Source organism: Lepisma saccharinum, chromosome 1, assembly GCF_977018435.1.
Source record: "Lepisma saccharinum chromosome 1, izLepSacc3.1, whole genome shotgun sequence".
Lineage (NCBI taxonomy): Eukaryota > Metazoa > Arthropoda > Insecta > Zygentoma > Lepismatidae > Lepisma > Lepisma saccharinum.
Window position 1 is genome coordinate 163,378,751 of NC_139229.1, and position 26,700 is coordinate 163,405,450.

The 26,700-nt window shown below is 41.3% G+C and overlaps 2 protein-coding genes and 1 long non-coding RNA gene across 6 annotated transcripts in view; 1 reads left to right on the plus strand and 2 right to left on the minus strand.

Moving 5' to 3' along the window:
* LOC146003493 (uncharacterized) overlaps window positions 1–26,700 on the plus strand; it is a 319,461-nt gene that overhangs the window by 255,721 nt on the left and 37,040 nt on the right. The window lies entirely within an intron of this gene.
* Window positions 1–26,700, minus strand: part of GluClalpha (glycine receptor alpha 1) — a 214,783-nt gene that overhangs the window by 83,485 nt on the left and 104,598 nt on the right. For all 4 annotated transcript variants that reach the window (XM_083141753.1, XM_083141769.1, XM_083141761.1 and 1 more), the window contains exon 2: window positions 24,424–24,490. The gene's annotated coding sequence lies outside the window, so the exon portion shown is untranslated. The remainder of the gene's footprint in view (window positions 1–24,423; window positions 24,491–26,700) is intronic.
* LOC145986842 (uncharacterized) overlaps window positions 1–26,700 on the minus strand; it is a 42,954-nt gene that overhangs the window by 2,013 nt on the left and 14,241 nt on the right. The window lies entirely within an intron of this gene.

Consider the following 26,700-nt stretch of genomic DNA (forward strand, 5'->3'; position numbering starts at 1 on the left):
TATAATATGCATTGACTGGTAAACTTTGGCGCACCTACCATATTTCCCAGATATTGCACCATCAAACTATATATTAGGGATGATATTTTTGTCGATACCAATAACCGATAGTCTGCCGATCCGATATAAAATTGAAAATGTTCTCGGAAGGACCTGAACGGTTCATTGACCTCTTTAACTGAATGTAACCACGCGACTGTAATCTGTTTTTCCGTTGAGGAGGAAACTGAATATTGAGATAATTACTTTACAAACCAGGACATGTGAATTGTGTGTTTATATTCTTACAAATAGTTACAAAATGACAGAATTATGCACCAGGTTACATGCTAATTGCATACATATCGGATCGGTACCAATGAACCGTTACATCGCTATGCTCATACAGGCCTGTACCCATTAATTGATCACATCCGTACTTTTCACGAAATGGATATGTGGCTGATTGGTTTGTGTGTCATTTAATGTCATAAATGTCTCTTTAGTTTAAATTTTTACAGATTGTTTGTGTAGTCAATTGAAGGGTCAGGGGGAAGAAACCAGGCAAATCAGTTTTCTGTCGTAAGCGAAGTAGTAGCGTAATTTCCTGCCATATGGATGTTGTACTGGACTTTACAACATGCTTTATTTCATTTCATACATTTGACACTTCCATTCATCAAAGCATCCGTTTTTTGTACCTTTTCATTTCATTTACATGTTCAGTAACGTTTTGCAAGAGAATCATTTTTCTGGAATTTAACAAGGTTGCCTTGTCTGTTTTTTCCCTGACCCTTCAATTATAGTAAAACTGATGTAAAACTGTGTTTCTTTTCCTGCAGTGACTATTCGTCTTTTAATACTCAACGTTTCGTCACATTTCACATGCCTCCCCTTCAAGAGTTATTAAAATAAACTAAAGACGTATAACTCACAAAAACGATTTTTTAAAAACATTTTTGTATCTATTAATTCGCGTTTATACGATCGAGGCGTGACGGAGAACGAAGTTCCTTTGTTTGTACAACATAACAAAGTATAATAAGGAAAGATAACTCATGAAGACAAAAGTAATCTAACAACAGGAAACAAATCATGAGGACAATAATTTCTCAAAACAAGAAGTAGATCCTTAGTAAATAATTGTACAGCATTAGCAAGAGACTGATAAATACCACACGTACACAATTTATTAGGACCCTTACGTATTTGAGAAAAGACCAAGAATGAAAAGCATTTGTAACGAGACCCACGATGTGCCCAACGTTGTTAATCACCAGACAAGACTGTTCCAAAGCTTAGGGTTGTTTATTTTTTTAATGGAAATTTATTCTAATTGTTAGTCACACACGACGAATATAGAACAGCCATTGTTAGATTATATATTGCGAAACTGCAACGAGCCATATTACGTGTGGGAACAACTCTCTCATTACAACTTGATTTGAAAGCAAAACTTTTTTTTAAAAAAGTAACAATAATTGTAATTAAGTTACTTTTAAAGACGAAATTTCCGAAGGCTGGTTAGAGCCATTTAGGTTATCGATTACTTTGATAAATTGTTTATTCCCAATTAGTCTGTTTGCTGGCCCGAGCATCTTCCTTGAAAGGATGACGCGCGGGAAATTCTTCCTATGAAATTGGGGGAAGGAGGGGGCCGAGGTCATGGTTACCTTTCTGCAGCTGGCATTTAATTAGTTCGAATTTAATTAGCCGTTGTAATTGATTCCGAAAATCGTTCCCCTGATTTAATTAAGGACAGGCATTCCGGTCGCTTCTCTTGGAAAACTGCGAAGACACTTTGAAAAGTCAGCAGACCTTCAGCTCTTGTTCCATCATTCACCGACGAGAGAATTCGCCACTTTGCCAAGTTTCAGCCGTATGAAATTGCTATTCAGCGATTTGCACAACTTCCAGAATCTATTGTTCAAGTACTTTAAGTGCACAAGAAAAAGGAAACCAAGTTCTTGCTCATTAGTGGGGCTTTTACTACAAAATCTTCCCGATAGAGGCACTGCGATATCGGATAGTTACTCGAATATTTCCCGTTAGTCATTTCATTGTCACGAGTTTTACATTTGAAGGCGAAGTACTGTGTTCTTAAAGTGCTATTTTCACCGAACCGCTTTCAATCCATATTACCACGTGATATTTCTGTTATTTATTGTTTACAATTGTCCGATAATAGAACAAAAGATGCCTCTTAGGAAGCTACGGGTCTAGATATTTAAATGTAAACTTTAGGACAGCAATATAGATGATTCGATTGTTCCCTTACTTCATGTTTTATCATTTTTTCAACAGGAAATTTCTATACATAGGTATATTCTAACCTCTTTCTTTTACGTTTCTCAGGGCCTCCCCGATGGCGCAGTGGTAGCGTCGTCGCCTTGTAATCAAGGGGTTCCGGGTTCGATACCCGGTGGAGGCACAAGTGGTTCGGATCCCACTTTAAACTGTAGGTCCAGTCCCGATTAGCCTTACTGTGCATAAAGTGGACTTAAAACAACAAATCAATCCAATCCATTTAACGTTCCTCACTTCGATGTTCTGTAACTGTAAAAATCTCTAAACTGGAGTAATCAATTAATTTCTGTGTAGATATTCATGAAATAGTTTGGCTTATTTAAGTAAATTTTTAGAGAAAATTATTACAAAAATTATTTGCTGCGTCAGTGACAGAAAGCGGTGAGTGGCGACTCACAATCTCGCTATAACTTGACAAGTTTAAAAACAAGACACTGCAAATAGCTGTTGCGCAGCTCACACCACATTTCCCCACTCCATTCTTAGCAGCGACGTTGGTTCGCAGTGTTGCAACCTGGGGGGAGCGGAATGATCTGAGGATTTTCAACGAAATTTGTATTCGCTTTTTTCTGAGCTGTTTTCTACCTGTCGGAGTACAGAACTTCAGCTCACCTTTCGCCAACGACTCTTTTCCTTATTTTAAAACTTGAACTCCCCGATGGCGCAGTGGCAGCGGCGCCTTGTAATCAAGGGATCCCGGGTTCGAATCCCGGTGGAGGCACATAGTGGTTCGGATCTCACTTTAAACTGTACGTCCAGTCCCAATTAGCCTTACTGTGCATAAAGTGGACTTACAACAAATCAATCCAATCCAATTCTTTTAAAACTTGCGAAACCATCCATTTAGATACTCCCGTGGCGGCGCTTGTGGACTCTACAACATTATACTTAAGTTTATGTAACTCCTTCTGATTTCGCAATATGTTGCAACATTGTAAACAATTTCTCTGGCCTGTCCTCTAAGGGGCTTTCCAGAGCAGATAGTGGATTTCGTTGGACCCGGCATGATTTGATTTTTGCATTTCAAAAATATGCAGCCAAGAGTAAAGAGCAAGAACATTTCAGTGCTTTAAAAAAACACAGGAAAGCGTGTTATCAGATTGCCTTCTCGTAGTGATTGTTGTACGATAAACAAAATAACCCCCACCCCACTCGGCTTTAAAAAAAATCAGGCCACTGCTCGATGTCGCATTCAGAAAATGAAGTCATTCGCCCAGTAGTTTCTCTTCGTTATAAACGTTAACGCGCGTGCACAATACTACAGTTTACGATCCGCGCACCGTTTGTTTTGTACGGTTTTAACATCCTGATTATAGCACTCCCAGGTTACCTATGCATCAGCCACGCACAAGACAAACTTTTGAAATCGTATAGAGACACATTTGTTCTGTTCTGAAGCCGATGTGCAATCTCTCTCTTTTTATCGTTCTGAGGAATAAAATTATGTCGAAGGTCCATCCGATGCTAAGTAGCCACTTTGCAGCCTTTCCTTGCAAGTGAAAGGCTCACCCTGTATATTCCGCTTCCGAAGTGCTGAATATGCAGCAAGCAGCGAACGGTTTGTCTCTAAAACCTATCAATAAAATCTCGATGGGCTGTAAGGGACACCGTCTAAACTAAAGACCCCGTTAAAACAACGGCGTCACGAATGGCACATATTTACATGACTATAAATAAACTTGGGACTCGAATTATGCAATCCCAACCTGCTGACTGTGAAGCAGATTAATGGATCGTGAAATGGATGGAGATTTCGGGGAGGGGAGGGGGAGAGTGATTGACACGGATGTGATCGTCTTCTGCCCGTGGATGCATGAATGGCCGGCGTCACCGCTGGAGGGGCTCCAAAAGCCGTCTAGCACGTCATTCCCCTTCTCTGAAACGTCTACAACGCGGCCAATTTTGTCTTTGTGGAATGGTTTTTAAGTCAAGGTCCCTTTGTCACCGAAAGAGCAAGGGTGGACATATTCTCGCTTTCAGGCGCCTGGATCCTCACCTTGTGCGGTAATGCATTCAAGACAATGCATCCTGGGGGACAGTCGGATTTTGTATGCAGTATACGCCCACTAATGCCGAAATAGCATTTGCTCATTGTTATAAGTACTATACTTACAATTCCCACAATGCATAGATAAATGTCAGTCATGTCTTGGTATGATATGGGTGATTTAAAAAATAACTCCTGGCGTCCCTGTCGCCGAGGAGAAGTCCTCTTCAATCGACTTCATATCAGATAACACCGTCTTAACCCATCGCCATATGTTGCAAGGATTGGATCCTCCGTTTTTTCTTCTTTCAATGCCAATTTAGTAGTGAAGCGGATTCTTGTTGAGTTTTTCTCAGTTTCCATTTTAATATTTCCGCAACTCCCTGTTAACCTTTTTGATTAATGATAACAGTGTCTTATTCAACTTTTTTTAGCTTTCTAAAATAGTACACTGTTGCAATGTCCTAATGTTTTACATGTCATGTTCTGCTATTGCCACACCCTCTATGCTCTTTTAACTTCAGTCGGCCCATTAAGTATCGTGCTATGCTTCATTGTATGTCACCCAAGGTACACCTAAGAATATCTCATCATTCGTTCTGGTAACCCGGACCGAGTCCTTTCTCGTGCCAAATTTCATGTTTCCGCGCAGTGCAGTTTCCTAGTTGACGTGGCGCCTACGGCGAATTTTGGCTACACCCAGAGGTCGTGAGGGGAAACGCCAAGGGACATAATGACCGCATGCACTGGGAATTCAGTCAAAGCATGTTGTTGCTGTTTACTTAAGAGTCAGACACCGTGTCCGAGGCTCCACGGGCAGTTTCCGAAAGGTCATTTGGCGTCTCTCCATGCCTCCTCCGGACGAAAATTGATTTGATTTAGTACGTGCGGGCAGCAGTGTTGCAAACTGTAAGAAAAATTCCTTCGGATAAGGAATATTCAACAATTTTCCCCTGCAATGGGAAATTTTATGAGAATCTCAATGTGACAAATAAATTACAAGATACCTGGCACACTTAGTATGTCATGATGTTGGATCAAATAAACAGAAATATTCGTGAGGTTTTCTGTATGTGGCAATACAGAATGTTGCGTTGTAAGTTTCCAAGCAGCGACGGCGATATCAGCTTTGTCCCCGTCTCCTTGCAGAACTGAATAAGGGGTCCTACATAATTCGATTGCTTCTACCTTGTTTCTCCCTTAGTATGGTATGGCTGTGTTTAAGGAGACGGTGACTTTCAAGCTCCTTTAATGAAACGAATTTTTGCTCCCAAAGTATGGCAACACTAGCCAGTGGCATTTTGTTTCTGGCCAATGGTGACGACACAACCGTAATTGCAAGTCCTAGATGGACAGGGATATTGTCTATTGCAGGGAAAAGAGGACGGTTAAATGGGTAGAGGAATGTCAGAAATGCTTGATTACACTGATGATCCTAGAGCGTAAATGATGCGGTTGGAAACAATGCGAAATGACGGTCGAAGACGAACCTCCAATTATTACTAGGAAATATTAAAACAAAAGTCTCCTCTCCGGACAATTACATTACTAAACTGCAGGACACGAAAATGTGAGCTTCAAGGTCAACCGCTTCTTCACTCTTCGCCAGGCGGTGTTGTCGCATTTGTCGACGCACGAACAGGTGCAGTTCTTTGATGCCGGTGATTCGGTAAAGTTGACTGTTATTACTACCATGAGTGACACTAATAGTGCTGGTGACAATGAAAAAATCCTTCGTACACCACAGCAACGAAAAACATCATTCGGCATGCACGACCTCAACAAACAAAGTAAAAGTATTTTTGCAAATGTGTACAGCTTTCTTTTCAAACGCTAGCTGATAATCCAGAAATGGCAAGTACTATTAATTTCAAACAAGTTCGAAAGCTGACTGGAAACGTTGGTGACGTTGGTAGAACGACCGTTCGCATCAAGGTAACAGAGAATGCGAAAGGAAATTAAGCCCACTTCCATACGCCACGGAAACACTACAAAAGAGAGAAGAATATATGCGTATTAGCTGAGTTTGATAAGAAAGTAGTGCGTAGGTCTGTTTGTAGTTTTTATGATCGTGGAAAACATCCAGCTGCTGAAAAAAATGCGTGCTACGAATTCTGTAGAACTCAAAGAAAAGTATAAAATAAAGTATAAAATTATAACTTAAAAGTATAAAATATTGTAATCCCAGGGAGAGCGTCAACCCAACAAGGCAACAGCGCCCTAGCTACGCGTAACTTCGAGGCTCTTATTTTCGTGTTCCGCAGTATAATTATAACCCGTTGCGCAACAGCCCGTGAGGGCCAGGGCGTATCTACCGACTGCCGGCCTCACTCCCACCTGCCGAGGTGGGAGATCATCCAACAGGTTACGGGGTGACGTGTGGTCAGCACGACGAAACCCCAGTCGTTGTTGTAGGTTTTCATGACCGGGTTACGCTACTTATTCCCGTTATTCGTAGCTTCCAAATTTCATCAAGAATGGTGGTCGCCTCTGGTCCCATACACGGGCCGAAATCTCAGTTGTTATGCTTCCCTCAGGAGACTCGAACCCGCGCAAGTCCAGAAGCCGGATTCCAAAGTAAGTAGCCTCAGTCCGCACGGCCATGGTGCGAGACGTTCCGCAGTATAACTCCATTAAATCTTTCAGATGAAAAAGAGAATGACGTTGAGGTGAGGTTATATGATTTTTTTTACTTTGCATTGCTGCTGTTATTGATTAATTTAGACTCTAAATTTTAGAGGCAAGTCATGATATCGCAAGTAGAAGGCTAGTAGTGTCTAAAAATGATATTTGCGATCTGTCGTCGCCATTTTAGTGTTGCTGCATGGTCTCGTTGCAGAGAAATGAAAGACTACATAATTTCATACTTGCGAAACGCTTCGTTGTACCTGAGGAAACGGCAAAAATAATATTTCAAGGTCGAATGGTACGATTTCAACTCAGCCATCTCTTCCGCCATATGTGACTCCACCTTTCCTTTTCTAACTCACTGCATGCCGTTCTTCCTCTTGATGCACGCCTCAGTTCGCAGGCAGCATCCTCTTGTGTTGTCATGACTTGAATATGAAGTTTGGCATTCCCCGACGCTTGACAGAACTCTGTTTCCTAATGTTTATTCGGTTGCCACAGCGATGTCGTTGCCAAACATGAACAACCAACATTTATGTTCTTCTTTTACTCAGTTTCCTTCTTACTCCATTATATCCCTGGGTCCTTCCACCCCACCTGGATCACCCCGGAGACACTCCCTTTGAATTCTCTTCGCCATGGCAACGAATACATAAGATGAGGCTTTGGCGTCTTGCTGCAGGGAGCGACGTAGACATCCCAGGAAACACTTTCCTATTTGTTCAGTCGTGCACCCTTATCATATTTCACCAGCCTCTGTGGTTGACGTAGCATACTGAGGAACCAGGGATTTTGGAATTTGAATTCCAGTCAAAGCGTGGAAGTTCGCTTGTCCTTTAATGACTTCTCATGAAATTTAACCCTTTGTTCGGGTTATCATTGTGAGAATTGTTTAGTACATAAAAAGGAACCTTGCTCCCACAGGAGAGATAACACAATCCCATTCACATTTTACATTTACCAGTTAACCTGCTGTTACAATAGTTGCTATTGTGATAAACTCACGCTTATTTATGCAAATAAATGATCTTCTACACTTATACGCAACTTAATGTGACTGACCTCTGTCGAGTATTGCTTGGCGTATTGCGCATCGAAACCAAGGGTATCGAGTTCGGATCTTTGGCATGCCATGAACGTTCCTTTGTGATTGTTCATTAACACATTTAGTTAATTTATCACCCATTCTCATTTCTGTAATTGACATTGATGGCTAAAAAATTGACATGAAATATTTAAAATACAAAACACAACTTCATATGAATTATCCTAATTGCTCCAACTCCAAAAAAACTGACAACAAGACCAGTTTCCTCAACACATAATATAGATCAGCGTTTCTCAAACTTTTTTCTCATTGTACTCTTTAGTCGTAACTAAACGTGTAATGCACCCCTACCATAAGTTTTGTCCGAATGTTTTCTTAATGTCTTATTCGTGAAACGTTTTCGATATGTTGGAGGCGTGTTTGCAATAGAGCAAAATGGCATTCGGGCTTTATATGGCAACATGGTAAACATTTAGAACCCTACATTTAAAATTTTATTCGGTGTTCGTACGTTTACAATCATTATGATTAATTACAAGAATAAAACGTGATACACACGTATGCTAAGAAGCATATAAAATAAACGTTAACTTGACGTATATTTTTTCCAGAGTTGTTGAAAGAGGTAAAGATCAAAAATATATTTGTAAACAAACTGTTACCCAGAATTTCGGAGTTTTTATTGTAAATCCTAAGTGTTTCTAGTGAGAAGGATGGGCCTGGGTAGCCTGACACAGTTTCTAGATGTCTGGTTGTGCACTTGAAACTTATTCGGCTCCAAATTTAGTCATTATAGACTTGGAACGAGTATTTTACTTCAAAGCATATGAAATGGAAATAAGAGTGTTAGTGACAAAATCAGCCTTATTTTTCTGCTGAGTGTTAAAGCTATGAAGTCTGAAACAATGAATCCTGCTACACACACCTGCAGCAAAATTGTCGTCGTGTGCGCATTCTCGACATTTCTCTTCCGAGCTAATCGCGTAACCCTTCAAGTCGTTCATGTACCCCTGGGGGTACGCGTACCACAGTTTGAGACCCACTTATATAGATGATATCATTAGGCTTGTAATGACATAAATAGAATGTTACTTTTTAGGTTTTCCAGAAGAAGAAAAAACATAAGTTACCTTTAAGGTTCTTTAGTTTCACTAATATCCATACTTCTACGTATTTCAGTTCGTCTTGTGGGGTAAATATTAAAGAGGTAAACGTTGCGATATGCTTAATGGTGATCTGTCCATAAGAAGTACCTATGTAGGCGATATGTTTTAAATTTGTATTTTGAGATAAGAATTTAAAAATATCATCTTCATATGTGTGTGTGTGTGGGGTGGGGGTGCCAAATTGGTCATTTCCACACTTTTCCGACATCCTTGGCTGTGTCTTCATTGTCGCTTCCCATGATATTATGATTACACACCTGATAATGGCGAATATTAGGGAATACACACAACAACAACAGTAACAAAAGTGCCTAATACAAGACAATACAGTACTGAAATTGTCCATGTTTTGAAAATGGAAAATGATTAGTAGTACCAAAATATCAGATGCTATCAGTTCCGAAACGTGATACAATAAGTTTTAACTCCTGGATGTCTAGGTAAGTTCACGCAGTCTTGACAATGTGAGGGCAAAATGTAGCATTCCACAACCTTTCCAATGTTATCAGGAGATTTGCGAGGAAGACAATTTATGCTGTCGTACACATTTGAGCCATTCCAGGGAATTCATTGGAAGCGAGTAAACGGGACATGGAAAACGTTCATTTGATTAAGTTTAATCCGATTATGTCGCTCATAATTAAAGTTTCCGTAGGAAACTTCTACGGTGTTCACCATCTTTCATTCCTGACGTCACGTATTTCCCCACGGGACTCCTGGGAACGTCCAGTTGTTGAAGATTGAAACGCTTAGAAGGAGGGGGGTGTCTTTTGCGAAACTGTCTACGAGCAAAGCGATACGGTTATGACAGTTTCCTTCCTCTTCCTGGTCGCATGGATAAAATAACGGATACTGTCTTAACGACACTTTTGCTCGCGTAAGATTGCTGTTTCACGTTCTTTGTAGATTCGTATTTCTCAGTCTTTGAAGTGTTAGACTACTGTTATCCGCAGGACAATGAAGAAGATGGAAAAAAAATTCTGGAGATTGCAAATACTCTGGTGATATTTGGCAATGGATATTAAATAAGCATATTATTTCGCTGCATATAAATATTGTTGAAAATATCACTCCTATCACAATTATACACTTCGATAACATCTACACAGCCATACAACAGAACAAAGAACAAAAATGATTGTGCTTATTTCTACAAATAACACTTAATCTTTCAGGAGCTAAAATTTTGGCACTATTTCATTTGATGGATCTGTGGTTTTCAGTTGCGAAAGTTGCAAATTCCGTGTACTGGCAGCGTTCGTCGTTGTCAAGAGTTCTCATCCATTATGAAAGTTTGCACACTTGGAACTGCAAGATGTATTCGTTATGAATAGAGACCGGATGTTAGGCAAAATGCCTATTCTTTCCTGTTAGAGATATGATGAAAACGAATGTTGCGAAGGCCTGGGGTAAGGGATTAGCTTCAAAGGCAATTTAATTTTGCCTATTTTGCCTATTTCATACGATATTGCCTATATTATTTCATAAATGCCAGATATTGCCTATTTTAGGCATTTTTAAAAAATTGGGACATGAGTGAACTCGGTGCATACAATTTCCGGATGGTGGTTAAGCATGAAGATGTGCTTTTGTTTGTAACAGATGCAGCGCCATATATGAAAAAAGCAGCATCGGCCCTTAAAGTTATTTTCCCTGCTATGCTGCACATAACATGTCTCCCGCATGCTCTCCATCGAGTTGCAGAGGAAATTCGTGTTTCATTTCCCGAAGTTGACTCTATAATTTCCAATACTAAGAAAATATTCCTCAAAGCACCATCCCGGGTTCTTTTGTTTAATGAAACAGTCCCTGAACTTGCTTTGCCTCCACAGCCAATACTAACTAGATGGGGTACTTGGATATCTGCTGCAGTATATTACGCGACCAACTATCAGAAGCTGGCTGAAATAATTAATTCCCTATCTGAAGATGATGCAACATCAATTCGCGTAACACAGCGTCTTTTGAACAATTCCGTTGTGCGAAACGACTTAGGATTCATCACCACCCATTATTCAAATTTGCCAGACACAATAACATTACTGGAAGAGAGAAGTGAAACACTGATAAATTGTATGGACCGTTTTCATTCTGCAGTTGACCAAATTTGTGCTGTATCAGGTGCAAAAGGTCAGGTTGTTCGTGAGAAATGTCAGCGAGTTATTGCAGCTAATAAGGACTTGGTCAAATTAAGGGCAATTCAACAAGTTCTGAAAGGTGAAAATATACAAACTGAGTTAGACCCACATGTTCTCGCGTGTTTTAAGTATGCCCCGGTAACATCTGTGGAGGTTGAAAGATCTTTTTCAATTCTAAAAAATATGTTGTCCGATCGCAGACATAACTTGTCAGCTGATCACCTGAAGAAATACCTTGTTGTGATGTGCAACCGCAATTAGTAATTCTTATTCAGAGACTGCCAAACCATACAGTACAAACTTGAAATGCATTTGAACAGTTTCTTAGTTCGAACTGCTGTGTGGAATATAGGCGTATAGTGTAAATTTTTTAACTGAAATAACCCTGTGTGCAGTGATAAAGTGTATATTTAAATAAGGGTCGTTCAAGGTTGACCGGGACTTTTATTTCTGCAGAGGAAATAGGTAGCAGAAGAAACACCAAACTATGTCAGTTTTTCAAAGTATTCTCTGTGCGCGCCGAGGCACCGTTGCCATCGTTCTGGCAGCTCCCGAATTCCTTTGGCGTAGAAAGAACTTGGTTGTTGTCGTAGCCACTAGAGGACATCGCTCCGCAGTGCTTCGTCTGTCGTGAATTTCTTCCCTCTCAGATGGTCTTTAAGGGGTGCAAACAAATGATAATCACTGGGGGCTAAATCCGTACTGTAGGGGGGGATGGGGCAGAACTTCCCAGCGCATGTCGGCCAGAGTTGTTGTTGTCACATTGGCCGTGTGAGGGCGGGCATTGTCATGGAGAAGAATGACATTTCCAGACAACATCCCAGGTCTTTTCTTGCGAATGGACTTTCGTACAGCACCACTCAACAATGTGGAGTAACACTGGGCATTAATCGTGCTCCCTTTGTCCAGAAAATCCACATGTATAACGCCCTTCATGTCCCAGAAGACACTTGCCATGATCTTTCCAGCGGACGGCTGCGTTTTGCTTTTCTTGGGGGGCGGGGAACCTTTATGCCGCCACTCCATGCTGCGTCTTTTGGTCTCTGGGGTTGAATTGTGCAACCATGTTTCATCACACGTGATGATGGATTGCAATAATTCATCACCTTCTGCTCGAAACCGATTCAGAAGCTGTTCACAGACCGTCCTGCGTGTCCACTTCTGACCGAATGTCAGCTGGCGGGGAACCCACCTTGCACAGATTTTGCGGAAGCGTAAGTGGTCGTGAATGATTGTCTCAACACTACCGACACTGATATTCACCTCGGCAGCAATATCCCGCACTGTTACTCGCCAGTTCTCAAGAATCATTTGCTCAACACGTGCGATATTCACTATTGTGACTGCAGTCGGACGAATGTGCCCATGCGCTTCGTTTGTCACCAGCTCCCGTCCTTCGCGAAACTGCTCACACCATTCGTACACTCTTGTCCGCGACATCGTTTGTTCACCATACTGTGCTTGCAATCGTCTGAAAATCTCAGCTGGTTTCACTTTCTCCTTCACGAGAAATTTGATTACACACCGCTGCTCCACAGCCACAAACACACTGCTTGCCGCCATGTTCGCTGCAACTGCTGCGCATGCGCGAAATACGTCATGCCGGGCGCTAGTTAGTCGTGAAGGAATACATTACGTCACCCGCACGTTTCATCATGACCCGGCTATTCATCGATTTTTTACGTACGAAAATCCCGGTCAACCTTGAACGATCCTTGTAATTTGCGTACTGGTTGGAAGTAGCTAACAATTTATTTTGTCAGACTATTGTGTGTAGCCATTATACAATGGAAAATGTTGGGTTGACGTGACTCCTGTTTGCAGTGATTTATTAAGTACAATATTGGACTGCTGTCTCTAACGATGAGCTCTTGGTTTATTTTAAGCAACTATAAAGAATGTACAGGTATGTTTCTATAATTTTTAAACACCAATTTCTTTTTGTACGTCTATCTTCATTATTTTAAGTTAAATTTCATTGCCTTTTTTATTGTCTATTTGTATTTTAATGGCTATTTTACTGCCTATTTTGAAAATGATAAGTGCTTATTTGCCTGCCTATTTTATATATTTTTAGTGCCTAAACATCCGGTCTCTAGTTATGAAGATCATTCAAATACCAGCCTCTCTTCATCACAGTGCTTCTTCCTGAGGTCCTCACATGAAGAGTTTAAACATGGGAAGTTTGACCCGCCTGGGAGATGGGATGAGTTTGTTGATTAAGATTGTCTTTTCCTTGTCACTATTGTTTGTTAACATTTCACGGCCAGTTGCATTTGGCAGCTTCAGTGATTACGTGTTGCGAGCGCACGGTATTTGGAGCGCACATAGAAGAGAAACCGTTCATCGAGCGCACGTGAAGGTAACATAACTGAGCCACCCTAGCATATCCAAGTTGCAGGTGGTGCAGGCAAGGAGAAGATTAAAATTTGCAAAGTGGGTTCATTCTTGCAAAGTATTTGTAGTGAGAAAGTCGTGGATGTGTGCTGCTTTGGCGTTGATACCGACAGAAAAAGTCGACGAAGCCTGCCTGGCTTGGGATTATGGAGAGCGCGCCACAGGATCTAAAATTAACAAAATTCCTGGACTATTTTGTGGAGCAGTGGTTGAACAACGAGCATATACCAATCAATGTATGGAATGTTTCCGGACAAATAATCCGGTTGAAGGATGGAACAATTTCAACAGGATCGTTGGAGCACCGAATCCCAACGTTTACCTACTTCTACAGAAAATGAAAGAAGAAGAGGAAGAGATAAGCGACAGGACAATGGCTCAAGACTTGGGAATCCAAAGCAGGAAGAGGAGACGCAATTACATTAAAACGGACAAGCTATTCTAGAAAAAATATGCTGAAAATTGAAGACTTGCTTCACTGTCTGAGAGCTCTATCGTATGTGTCCAAGTTTGGTTGAAAGCCATTTACCTTATGTGACGAGGCTATTGCCGATTGAAAACATTATTGTGAAAGGTTTTGGCAAAGCTGAGTGCTGAATTAAAAAGTATTAATCCTAAAAAATCTGACGAAGCGGTTGCTAATAGACAACAACCTTTAAACCACCACTGTGTATTAGATTACACATTATCTAGTCCCAAGTCTGGAAAAAAGTGTGAGGGAAGGTTGACATTTAATCATAAAGGTAGAAAAATATGTGTGCGCTCGTTGTACGGTCGTTTAGAGGTCATTCAGGGTACGTGCGCTAGTCGCACGACACCTGGTCCCGGTTCAGTACCCCGTGAAGGATTTTACCATAGCAATCGATTATTTTGCCACCCCTGTTGTCGAATAGTTAATGCAGGCTAACGATGTACAATCAAATTTGCATAGTTTCTTCTACAGTATTCTTCATCCCTCGTGGATTTTTTTTACCTACTGTATTGTCCCTTTATAGCCTCATTGCTACCATAAAAATACTTCTGCATCAACCTGAGGACATACGAGGCTAGGGTAGATTCATTGTTTATTGTTCTTTGCAAATGCTCGACAAGCAACATTCCATACCGATTCTCTTTTGTCAGAATTATGCGCGTGAATTCATTTATGTATACAGCATATTCACACGAATATGTCTGCATGCCTACTTGTGCTGCTGGCCTCCTTGGCGGTGCCAATACAGAGGTCATAGGTTCGAAATCTGGTCAAGGAATAGATGTATCATTGTCTTCGTCCGCCATCCTCATCGCCACGATTAACTCAAGAGGTAGAAATGCTGTGTAAAATAACAAATGTAACAAAAGTAGGCATGTCAGCTTGCTCATCTAACAAAGAATCTGCTGTCAGTGCTGCTTCAGTTGAAAGAATTTGCCTTTTTCAAAAGTTTCCAAAGAATCCTTCAGCCGGTGGATCACTGAAGCGGAATTTTTCTGTGAAGGATGGAACGGTGGGTGGTTCAGCCCAAACATCTCTGCGTGGAACCTGCGAAGCATCTGATGATCTATGACGGATTATTCCACCCCCAGCTCTTCTGCGAAAACGTTGAATTCTTGGTGAGAGCCGGTTATTGATGACGCCTGCATTGCGCCGTTCTTCCATTTAACCGAACACAATCCTGGAGTTTCCCCGTTTTCTGTGCTCTACGCTCCAAGTTTGCCAGAAAAACTTTCTCTGGCTGTCCCGCACACGCCTCTTCGAAATGACGTATAGAAAAGTACTCTGATAATTACAGCAAGGCTCGGTCTTAATTGAAGAACTTGCTAACTAAGTTACTCAAAGTGAAACTATATTTAGCAGACGGTGTTTACCTATGAGACATTACAATGTCGTGTGGTTATTCGGGGAACTCTCAAGAGGAGGTGTGTACCTTTCTTGACGAGAAGACGAAAACTTTTGCCAACTTCATTAGGTTGTGTCCACAGTGAAGCTGAAAACATAAGTTTTTAATGCTCGTCTCTTTTCCTCATTTTCGGTCCACGTTACAAAGCAAACAGAGGTATATTGAAATTTGCATGAAATGTGTGCTTTGTAAGCCTTGATACGTCAGAGCCTGTTTTGTTTCGAGCAGTCCCTGTTTTGTGAGATCTGTTACTTAAATATCTGTTTTTTTTTGTATCATTGAGGGTTGATAAAGTATTTGAATATCTTACTATTCTGTTTCCTTCACGAGATAAATCATTTTCCAAAGTTTATGCCCAGGTAGGCATCGGGAATGCATTTTTAGTTAAAGGTGGAAATCTCACCACTGCTTCCATCGATAATCGAACCAGAGATCCCTTGATTACAAGGCGACAACTTTATTCTCATCAAAGTGGATTGGTAAAACTTTTGCTATTTTCTCTTCAGTTAACGCTGTGATCTGAACTGTTTTATGATACACTTTGTGCTTTTCTTTCCATAGGAATTAACAACATTGTTAAGTTTCAGTGCGTGCGGAGGATTTTCGATACATTTTTTAATACTCCGCTCTCATTTTGCTATGTTTCCCAGGGCCAAAGGGGGTGTTATGACCCCCCCTTTGGCACGCCTCTGTTAGTTTAATCTAATCGACTTGGCTCTGTTGTATTTTCGGGTCCTTTGTTAATTTGACGAATACAAGCCTCCTGGGAAGCGTTCTCCTTCTCCCCCCTTCTTTGCGGAGAAGACAATTTAACATCCGATTTAATAATAATCATTTTACTCGTAATAATACTAGTCACCAAACTGTGCTGTTTTAAAAAGAATGACACTTTCCGTGATTCACGAAAAGGTGCCATTGGGATTTATTTACAGTTCAAATTTGAATTCAAACCACTAAATTTTGCTCCCAACGAGATAGGGTAGAGTGGCAGAAGCACTAAATTTGACCGTCTTTTGAACTTCTCACCTTACTATTTCTACTAACGCGATGAGGAAAGCAATTTTCAAGTTGCAGCTGCGTGATACGTAAGCCCATCATTTGTTTCCTTCCCCACCAATATTCGGTTTCTTCACAGACGATAGGAAGTCACAACTTGGCATTCAGGCGGGAAACTCATTCAGTTACTCAATATTCTTTGTACTTTCTTGGTACTTCCACCTGGAACTGAATCTGAGACTCTAAAGTAAATCCCCGATGGCGCAGTGGTAACGTCGTTGCTTTGTAATCAAGGGGTCCCGGGTTCGATACCTGATGGAGGCACATAGTGGTTCGGATCCCACTTTAAACTGTAGGTCCAGTCCCGATTAGCCTTACTGTGCATAAAGTGGACTTAAAACACAACTCAATCAATCAATCTAATGTAACTAAAAGGCGTAAGATGTAAACACTGGATTATAAGAGAAGCTGGAATGCGTTAGCCAACGTCTAACTTCCAGTATCTCTCTTCTCATACCTTAATGACATACTACATAAATCCTGATAGGATTCAAGGAAGCGTTGTCTTGAATGTGTTGTATATATACATATTCAAAGACTTTCAAAGATTTTTACAGTAGAAACAACTTAAACCCATCACAAAAGTGAATCAAGCTGTACTTTTTCTGTGTGTGTGTGTTGTTGGGGGGGGGGTCATAAGGTAGAGTATTACCACTTGTCAGTAGATACAGCGGCAGCCGGTAAACTGAAATCTACGAAATTTTACGTTGCAAAGATGGTGCTGCATGAGAAAGAATCCCTAGCAGATTCTCTAAAAAGTCAATACCAAATCTACAGTTCGATATCGTCAAGTGGCATCGACACAAATAGAATCAACATACATCTATAAGCAGATGAACAAAACAAAGAGAGAGAGAGAGAGATAGAGGGAGAAAACATGATTTTTGTTTCGGCTGCAGTCGCCAGATCCTAAGTAGCCTGAGTTTACTGTTTTATCGCTTGAGTGCGATTTGGGGACACATCTTATACCCTTCTCTAACTGGAAGAAGAGCAAAAACGATCTGGAAACTTGCATAAATACCACAGTCTTGGACGTCAATCCACTCTCCGATTGCAGATATTTCAGAGAACAAATGTATGTTTAGATGAAGGAAAGGCTGTACTTTTACTTTATGGAACCCAGTTGCATCAACATTTGATTTTAAAAATATAAAGGCGAAAAACAAATACAGAACTTTATTATGTTTACTCGAACTAAATGTGATTCAAGACAAATATTATCATTGTAACCTGCTTTGTAGTCCAAGGGTTTGCGCCCGGATGTTTGCAGACATGTTACACCGCAGTGACTGACAGTGTTGCAGCCGTTGCAGGATAATGTCGTTATGTTGCATCTAGCTTTACTGGAATTATGCTCAATACTCTAACTGGACCTACACCTTAAACGGATATCCGAACACTGCCTTCACCAAGATCGAACATGGGTCCCCTTGATCACAAGCCGGCAACGTTGTCATTATGCTATACACCAGGCCCACGGACGTTTCTTGTGCATTCTATCTTGGTGTCTTCTCCCTTTTTAGAGAGGGAAGGACAGAAGAGAACGATGTAAGATTAGATTGCAGTTTTTCGAAAAAAGAAATACAAGTTCTCTCGTTTCATTAGGATTTCGCATCAGGCCTTGCTGTCCACATTTTCTCTGCGCAAGGCAATTTTTGTAAAAACTATTATTTTGTATTTGTAAATCTTTATTTTACGTCGTTTTATGCCACTTTTGACTAAGCGCGACGATTTGAATGAGTGGTGATCAGATGAAATTGATGAAGGGACACTCATAAAGAACATAGCCTCCCCGATGGCATAGTGGTAACGCTGTCGCCTTGTAATCAATGGGTCCCAGGTTCGATCCCCGGTGGAGGTACAATGTGGTTAGGATCTTACTTTAATCTATAGGTCGAGACCTTATTAGCCTATCTAAGCATAAGGTGAACTTAGAACCGTAGAACAACTTGACCCACGAGGAAGCCATGCCCAGGCCGGGACTTGATGGCGAGGTCGAAAGTCAACCCACTTGATACGTACGCTCTGTCACCGAATCAGCGAAACAACTATGCGTGCGATGCTTGGACCCCGATTAGAGACGAGGCTTCAGCCTAGCGTGGTGTAATGTATTGAATATTTCAGAATTTTTAGATGTGTGTGTGTGTGTGAGAGAGAGAGAGAGAGAATATTAGCACATAAATATCAGCGGAATAGATTGCAACGGTACTGAAATACACGAAAATAATTTTCTGTGAAGCAAATTATAATGAAAAGTCATGCTGATCACCAGAATACCCACCAAAGGAATACACTAATCACGCAAGAAAAAGTCGCGGACACTCCTGGGTTGTAACGCTTCCATTAGCTTTTAGTGGTGTCATTACAACCCAGAAGTTATCGTGACTACGCAGGAAACGTGGCAGGGCTAAGTAGCCCGAAACGGAATCCTCTCGAAATTCATTCCGCTATTTCGTTAACTTGCTTAGTCCCGCTCCCCATTGACGTTGCAGATGTCTTGTTCTCCACTCGAGTAATTCTCGATGTCACCTCCATTTATAGAGGTTGGTGTCGTTCTTCTTGGAGCACAGTCTTGTATTGGGTATTGTTTTTCGACGCTGTTTGTAAAACAGCAGATCAAATGACACCACTCGGTAATGCTTTGCAGGTGATGCAGTTGCGTCAGTTCCAGGAAACCTATCGCTTGACGCGTCGTACGGAGGATCCGTTACTGCGGTATGCGGGCTATCACGTGGCAGAGTGATCAAAGCTCGCACCTCCCTTCGTGCCTCCAGTCACCTGCATTATGGGAGTTATTCCTGATTCAATCCCGCAGGATGCGGAACATCTTAAGTCACACGGAGCATTGCTGCGAGATGGGAGGTTCTGTTTATTCTGCGTTGAACTTCGTACATAGATAATGAATCCCGTGGAATGTCATCGTACCTCTTTCTATCCATTTGGAGCAGCTTATAGATTAAACCTGAGTATCCACGCACATCATATGCGTGAAGGGATCAGCAAAAATTTCACGAAAATTTTCGTTTCGAGAAAACACTATGTTGGTCTACATTCCGAAAAAAAGTACATCTGTTTTGAATTTTTCCTTGAGCATTCAAGTGAATATTCGTGTATTTTTCTTTTATTATTCTCTTTCTTGGCACCGTAAGACTTTTCTATCAATATCTGCATAACAGCGAAAGCAAAACACACGAAGATTCACTTTAATGCTTTAGAAGGAATTCTACCAGATATGATTTTTCAGAATTTGGAATATTTTAGCGGCTTTTTAATTATTATTTTTTTAATCCTGTGCGTAACAGTCCATGAAGGGCCTTGGCTTACCTACCGACTGCCGGTCTCCCTCCCACGCTTTCCTTCGTCACCTCTAAGCGTGGAGATCTTCAACCAGGATTGGAATAGTCGAGGGGGTCACCCCGACGTATCCCCAGCCGTTGTAGTAGGTCTACGCAACCGGATTACGCTTACTCATTCGAAGCTCCCCAATTTCCTCACGATGGTGGGTTGTCACCGGCCCTATACACAGGCCGAAAATTGCCGGAGACTGAACCCGGGATCGAACCCATGCCGTCCAAAGCAAGGTGCCTTAGACCGCACGGCCACGGAGGAGGACGCTTTTTTAAATAGAATATTATAAATATTTTCGAAAAAAATATTTCTCAAACAGGCTAAAGGTTCAGAGGCATGTTGAGGGTTAAACCTTTTTCACTGAACGAATGATCCAAGTGTCAGGTGTCACATGTAGAAGTCTCTCATCTACCGACTAATCACATCGTCTTCATAAATGTTGACCAGTCCAGCCGGGATCTACTATACTAGAATGGGGTAGGACATGCCGGAAATTACACTGTAGGTTCGTCGGATCATCCTACCATAACAAAGCTACAATTTGTATAAACCATTGTCTTCAGATTCTTCATTACACCGTAGCTGGAAGTGAAATGCAACTCATGTACAGCACATGTGATGAAAGCGTTCTTCCTAAACTGTGTCAGTGGGTCCTCTGTCCTATTCCTTTGCCTGCTTTTATCCATAATTCTTTCAGTCATTCCATAGCTTCCCGTTCTTCGTGCATGGAGGAGAATTTATGGGCGATAAATTTCTCCGCAATATCTTCTCCACAACCTTTCATTTCTCCCTCTGCATTAGTACTTCAACATTAAATGCATAACTGTCTCCTTCCTCTTCGCCTGCCATACTTCTTCTTGCATTATTCACTTAATTTTCCATTGTACTACATTTCCACATCCGTATCCATCATCGGCCTTATATATGTTATTAGATTCTCCTTTCCGGTTCCTATAAATTACGTTCCCAGTACCCAGTGTTTGCCAGACTGAGCCATGCATTCTCGTCCTTGTCCCAACAACACGAAATTTTTATCAATTAATACACTGCGTGCCGCCATTTTATGTGCTCCGTGGCCTGCCATAAACCACTGCGGTGCTTAGTGCTTTGTAAGTGGTTTGACGTTTATGGTCGACGCGGAGAGGTCTCCTCTCCTTTTTGCCTTTTTATTGAGTTTTATCACCACTTCTTTCTTAAGTTAATTTCGTGGGTACTTGTTTCTTGCTTCAGAGAATATCAACAATTCCAAATTTGCACACGGTTCTGTTTCTGTTACGGAAATCTGGTTTCGTGCAATTTTGATGAATTGCTATGCCTATCAACATGCAGAACATACTCTCACGCACTCTTTTCGAGATTTTTTCATTGTATACAGTGTCTTACTGTAACGAACGCTAGACATATTAAGTTGGTGTAAAATTTGTGTGTATTCGGAATTCATATCGCTTACTGCAGCGCCGGGGCGCATGCTCAGAAATCTGTCAAGTGATGGCTCACGCCACGCCACGTGGTCGTCACTCTGTTCAGTGCTTGGTGTGTACAGTGAGCAGATAGTGATTGCAGGTACAATAGAAGAGGTTCGTGGTGTTATTCGTTTTTTGCAGGCGGAAGGCCGTAACGCAGCCGAAATCCATCGAACAATGAGTGGTCATGATTGAAGGTTGCATGAGGGAATGGTGTCGGAAATTTCGAGAGCGAAGAACTGATGTGCATGATAAAGTGGACCAGTAAGACCATCTGGTGTGACGGATGACCTTGTCGAACAAGTGTATAACGTGCTTCGCGAGCGCCTACAGCCCGGACCTCGCACCGAGCGATTATCATTTTTTAGCAAAGATGAAAGTGTGGTTGAGGTCAGCGATTTGAGAGCAAGGAGGAGCTGATGGACGGTGTTCGTGAGTTACTGAGTTCTATCTCGCCAATCTTCTTCGACGAAAGTATACGGAAGATGGTGCAACGCTATGACAAATGCCCGAATTCAGGGTGCAATTATGTTTAAAAATAGTTCAGGTGTGTGCGATTTTCGTGTGTAATAAATATGGGTTTTCCTTATTTCTGTTTTATTTCAGAATGCTTCTCGGAGGTTGATTTCCGAATAGCACTCGTATAAGCCCAAACTAAAAGACAATCAGAAATTGATATTTTGTTCAAGTCAGAAGTGTTTTAGATTTTACTGGTACTATCAGGATTTATTGATTGATTTGCTTTATTTTACTTCGCCTTTTGTGCCACTTTTGGCTAATTTGCGAAGATGGCGATGAGTGATGATTTAATGAATGGACGCTCACAAACATTCATGCCCAGGCCGGGATTCGAACCCGGGACCCTAGGCGTCGTAACCTACTATCAGGAGTATCTTACGTTAACACATATAGTGCTGTAGTTTATGTGAAAGCCGAACTACTACAATTTGCCCTATCGGGAATCGAATCGTTGATCTTTTGATTCGACGCACAAAAATGACAAATTGCAAAAACAACTAATACCATCAACAGAAGTAGTTTTATTCATATTTTTCATATTTTACGACGATTTTCTTCCGATTTTGGTCATTCGCGACAAAGACGAAGAATTATTTTATTTTTGTTATTTAGCGTCGCTTTTCTCCGATTTTGTATAATCGCGACGATGAGAATGAGTGATGATATGATGAAGGGACACATAAAGGATGCCCATGCCCAGGCCTTGATCTAAACCCGGACCCCTGTCCACTTGCCTCGCTGTGTTAAACACTCCGTCACGGAGGTCGACAAGAAGAATGATATCAGATGAAATTGGTGAGGGGGACCTTACGTACAAAGGAACAACCATGCCTAGACCGGGGTTCGAGGCCGGAATCTTTGATAGCGAGATTTAGAATCCATCGCTCAATGCGCTCGTCCACGGATACAGTTTCAACAGCAGAATAATTACTAATGCAAGCCTCGGAAATATTTTAATTGGTGGAGGAATGTATATTAAAATGCAGATAGTAGACATATTTTGCACCGGTTGGCGCAGGCGACATATCACATACCGGTAACCTTAGTCCAAATTGAAAGGAAAGTATACACTGAAAAACATCAGACAAAATCATAAAAATACGAAGCTCCATTACCACGACACGTTCTTGTTCAGATTAAGCAAACAATAGAAACTCACGGCACATTCTCGCAGCGGCGCCACAAACTTTTCGCGTCTCATATCCCTGAGAAATAAAACCAGCCAACCAACAGATGCAGATTTCCACTGTTGGGATTAGCGGAGCTGTCATTGTTTTACGAGCTTCGCACAGCTCGTGGACGTGGTGTGCGGTTGGAGACTAATATATGGTCCTCCGAGATAGGCCCAACGGGTCTGGTGACCGACGACGGGAGCTGTTCTCCATCCTAAAAGTTGACAACTCTACCTTGTAAAAATAAATCAGTCCCACAACTTGGTGGGCATTTCCTTGGTAATATATGTGTGTGAGAGAGAAAGAGAGAATATGAATGAATGTATTCACACAAGAAGCAGAAGCACCAGGATTATGCTTTCGTTAGAAATATAGCCTATTAAAGATTAGCACACGTTGGCACTACAGAAGTAGTACTGTCCCAGCTATTGCATTGTTCATCTGGAGGCGAAATGATACACTGCACATAATATGGACACAAATGTAAATTCCTATGCGTTTGCAAACATACTACTGAAAACTTGACTTCCTAGAAATATTTTAGCATACTTTTCAAGCAAACACGTAGCCAGGGGAGAGGGCTCTGGGGCTGAAGCCCCCCCGAAATCGTACAAATATCTAATTTAAACAGTGTATAGTGGTAATTAGTTTTAATTCCTTAGTAGGATTAAACATCTTGTATAATAACTTGTAATATACTGAGAAATTCATCTTCAGGGCTTCTCCTTACCTACCATTGCTGTTGATAAGGGATGAGCGCCCCCGAATTTAAAAAAGAAATATTGCTACGGCCCTGTTTCCAAGCTTACACGTCAGCGAAATTATCCAATCAATACCCACCCCTTACCAAATAGAAGCAAGACATGGCCTTGTAACAATTACCAACTTTTACGATAGTCACTATATGTATTGCATATTAAATTCATGGAAAAGTTCAGACCTCCGTGGCGAAGTGGTTAGCACAAAGCGCTACAATAATAGGGGTACCGGGTTCGAATCCCGTCCTCGCCGTGGGTTTTCTTTGTGATTGTACCTTCATCAACTCATCCTTATCTTCGTGATTAGCCAAAAGTGGCAGAAAAGTGAAGTAAAATAAACCAAATCAATCAATCATGCAAACTTGATGAGCCTAGCCAGTGCGAGTTGATTTACTTAATTTCTGCTCCCTATGAAAAAATGTTCGAATCTCGTTTAAACATATATAACGATTTGTACATAAATGATACTTCTTATCTACGAATACCACATGATCCCCTGCCTTCTCTTATACAGGACTGTGACATCGTTCAAAAACGACTGAATTATTATCCTAAGAAGTGTCTATCACATTCTACTTACCTGTCGAATTACACGCAGCAAAGCGTCAGTTGTTGACTTGATTTATTCGAGTGTCTGGTCTTGGGTGCTGAAAAAAGGAAAAAAAGGAGAACTCGTTACTCGAATTGAACGCCAGCCGTTACAGGTAGCGCCAAACTGGCGTTGGAACCATTAATCAATATTGTTAGCAACAAAGCAAGTTTCAGGCCGTAATTGTGGGCCTTTGACACGGACAATGGAACGTTTCTGGAAGAATCTTGGCCATTGTACTTCCATGAAAGGGATGTAATTTTTTCGACAAATTTTCTTTCCGGAGTAAATGGAGAATGTCTAAGGGCATTATATTACTTGCTATTTTTAAAGGACCCGAGGTTCAAGTATGTACAATTGTGAAGGTTAGTTCTTCACTCGAGGGCAGGGATTTGGTCTCTATTATTTCATGAGAGTGCGATATACCTGAATTGTCGTGTCATATTGCTATAGGTTCAAAATAAAACTAGTTGTGCGTTGTGTTACCTAGAAGCAGTGGGGTGGATTCAACTGTGGACGAAATATTGCAGGTCGGCTCTTAATTCTGTGGTCATGTTTGATGGGATTCGCTCTCTCACTCTATCTTTCTCTCTTACGTTCTCTCTTTTCTATCTCTGTTTATTCCTTTCTGTGTGTCTCTATCTTGTCTTTCTCTATCTTCCGTATCCCTTTTCGCCACCTCTTTGTTTTCTAGTCTTTGTTCCTTCTTCTGTTTTTGAATTTCTATCTGTATTTCGTCCTTTTCTCATTTCTCCTATCTCTTTTATCTCTCTCTCTTCTTTCTCTTAAACATTTACCTATTCCATCTCGTTTTATCTATAATCATTCTTTTCTTTCTTTCTCAGGGGTTCCCAAACCTTTTCGTTCCACTGCGCCCTTAGTGTTTCAAGATTTTCCTCGGCGCCCCAAGTCAAAATGTCGGCCTATCGAACACTTGCAACGCAGTTAGTGTGGTTGAGTTCCTTACTTAAATTAAAAAGATAAACATATATTTTAAATTCAGAAACATTTTACATGCAAAAAGTACTAAATAAGCACATATTTGGAACAATCATATGATTGATTGAATTTCAGAGAACATATTGGAATATTTCGCGGCGTCCTTGTAAGCAACCGACGGCGCCCCAGGGCTTCGCGCCGCACACTTTGGGAACCACTGCTCTATCTGATAATTTCTCAATTTATGAACGATATAGCCCATTTGCAATGGGCTAATAAGATTTTCCACGCTCTGCTGAAGTTATTGGAGGGATCATCGATTGCTTCACATGTAGTTTTAGTTTCAACATTCAAATTGGCCTGTGTGACAATGTCTCTGTCAGTGATCCCAGGGCTGGCTTGATAGCCAGTTGGTATAGCAATGGCGCAGTATGCCAGAGACTCGGGTTCGAGTCCTGTTCGAGCTTTCATTTTTCACTTTAAAGATTTATTCGTAGAACATCTCTTGTGTGTGCCAAATCATAAGGTAATATGCAGCTCCACACTGGGAGATCACCAGTGTTCCTAAGGAATCAGAACCCATTGCCTTAAAAATGACAGACAATGACAGACAATTCCACATAGTCCGGGGCGGTCCAGTCACCGGGGATCAAGGTGGAAAGCTAACGGTGCCACACGAAGCCTTGATCGTGACCTTGACGTGGTCATCTGACGAAGTGGAGCCTGGGTCACTGATAATCCTACCTGGCAACTTTATGTATATAGATGTCCTTGTGACCGACAGACGCGGTGGACCCTAGGCCACCAAGAATAATCCTCCAAGGCAACCATTTATATGATCTAACAGACTACACGCTACCCTGAAGACGGAGGCAGATTCAGCCTCCGAAACGTAGGTAAATCTTTTTTTAAAAAATAACAGTGGTTACAAGTCCAAAAACTAGAATGAATAAATCACCACTGATTAGCTACAAAGAAGAATTCCACATAGGTAAAAGAGCGAAACCAGTGATCGGTTGGTAGCCAGTAAAGGCATGGTATACCGGAGACCCGGGTTCAATTTCTGATCGAACCTACATTTTTCTCTTTCAAGAATATCTACAGCCGATCTCCGTGGTAGAGTGGCTAGCACAGTGCGCTGCGACGCCAGGTGTTATGTTATGTTATACACTCCGTCAGGGCGATGGACCCTCGGATTCGAATCCTAACCTGGACATGGCTGTTGTTTGTAAGTATTCTTTTATCGATTTCATCATCAATGAATGAATAAATCAATCAATGAAAAAATTTCTACGTAACCAACCATCTGGCATAACTTGACCTAGCAGT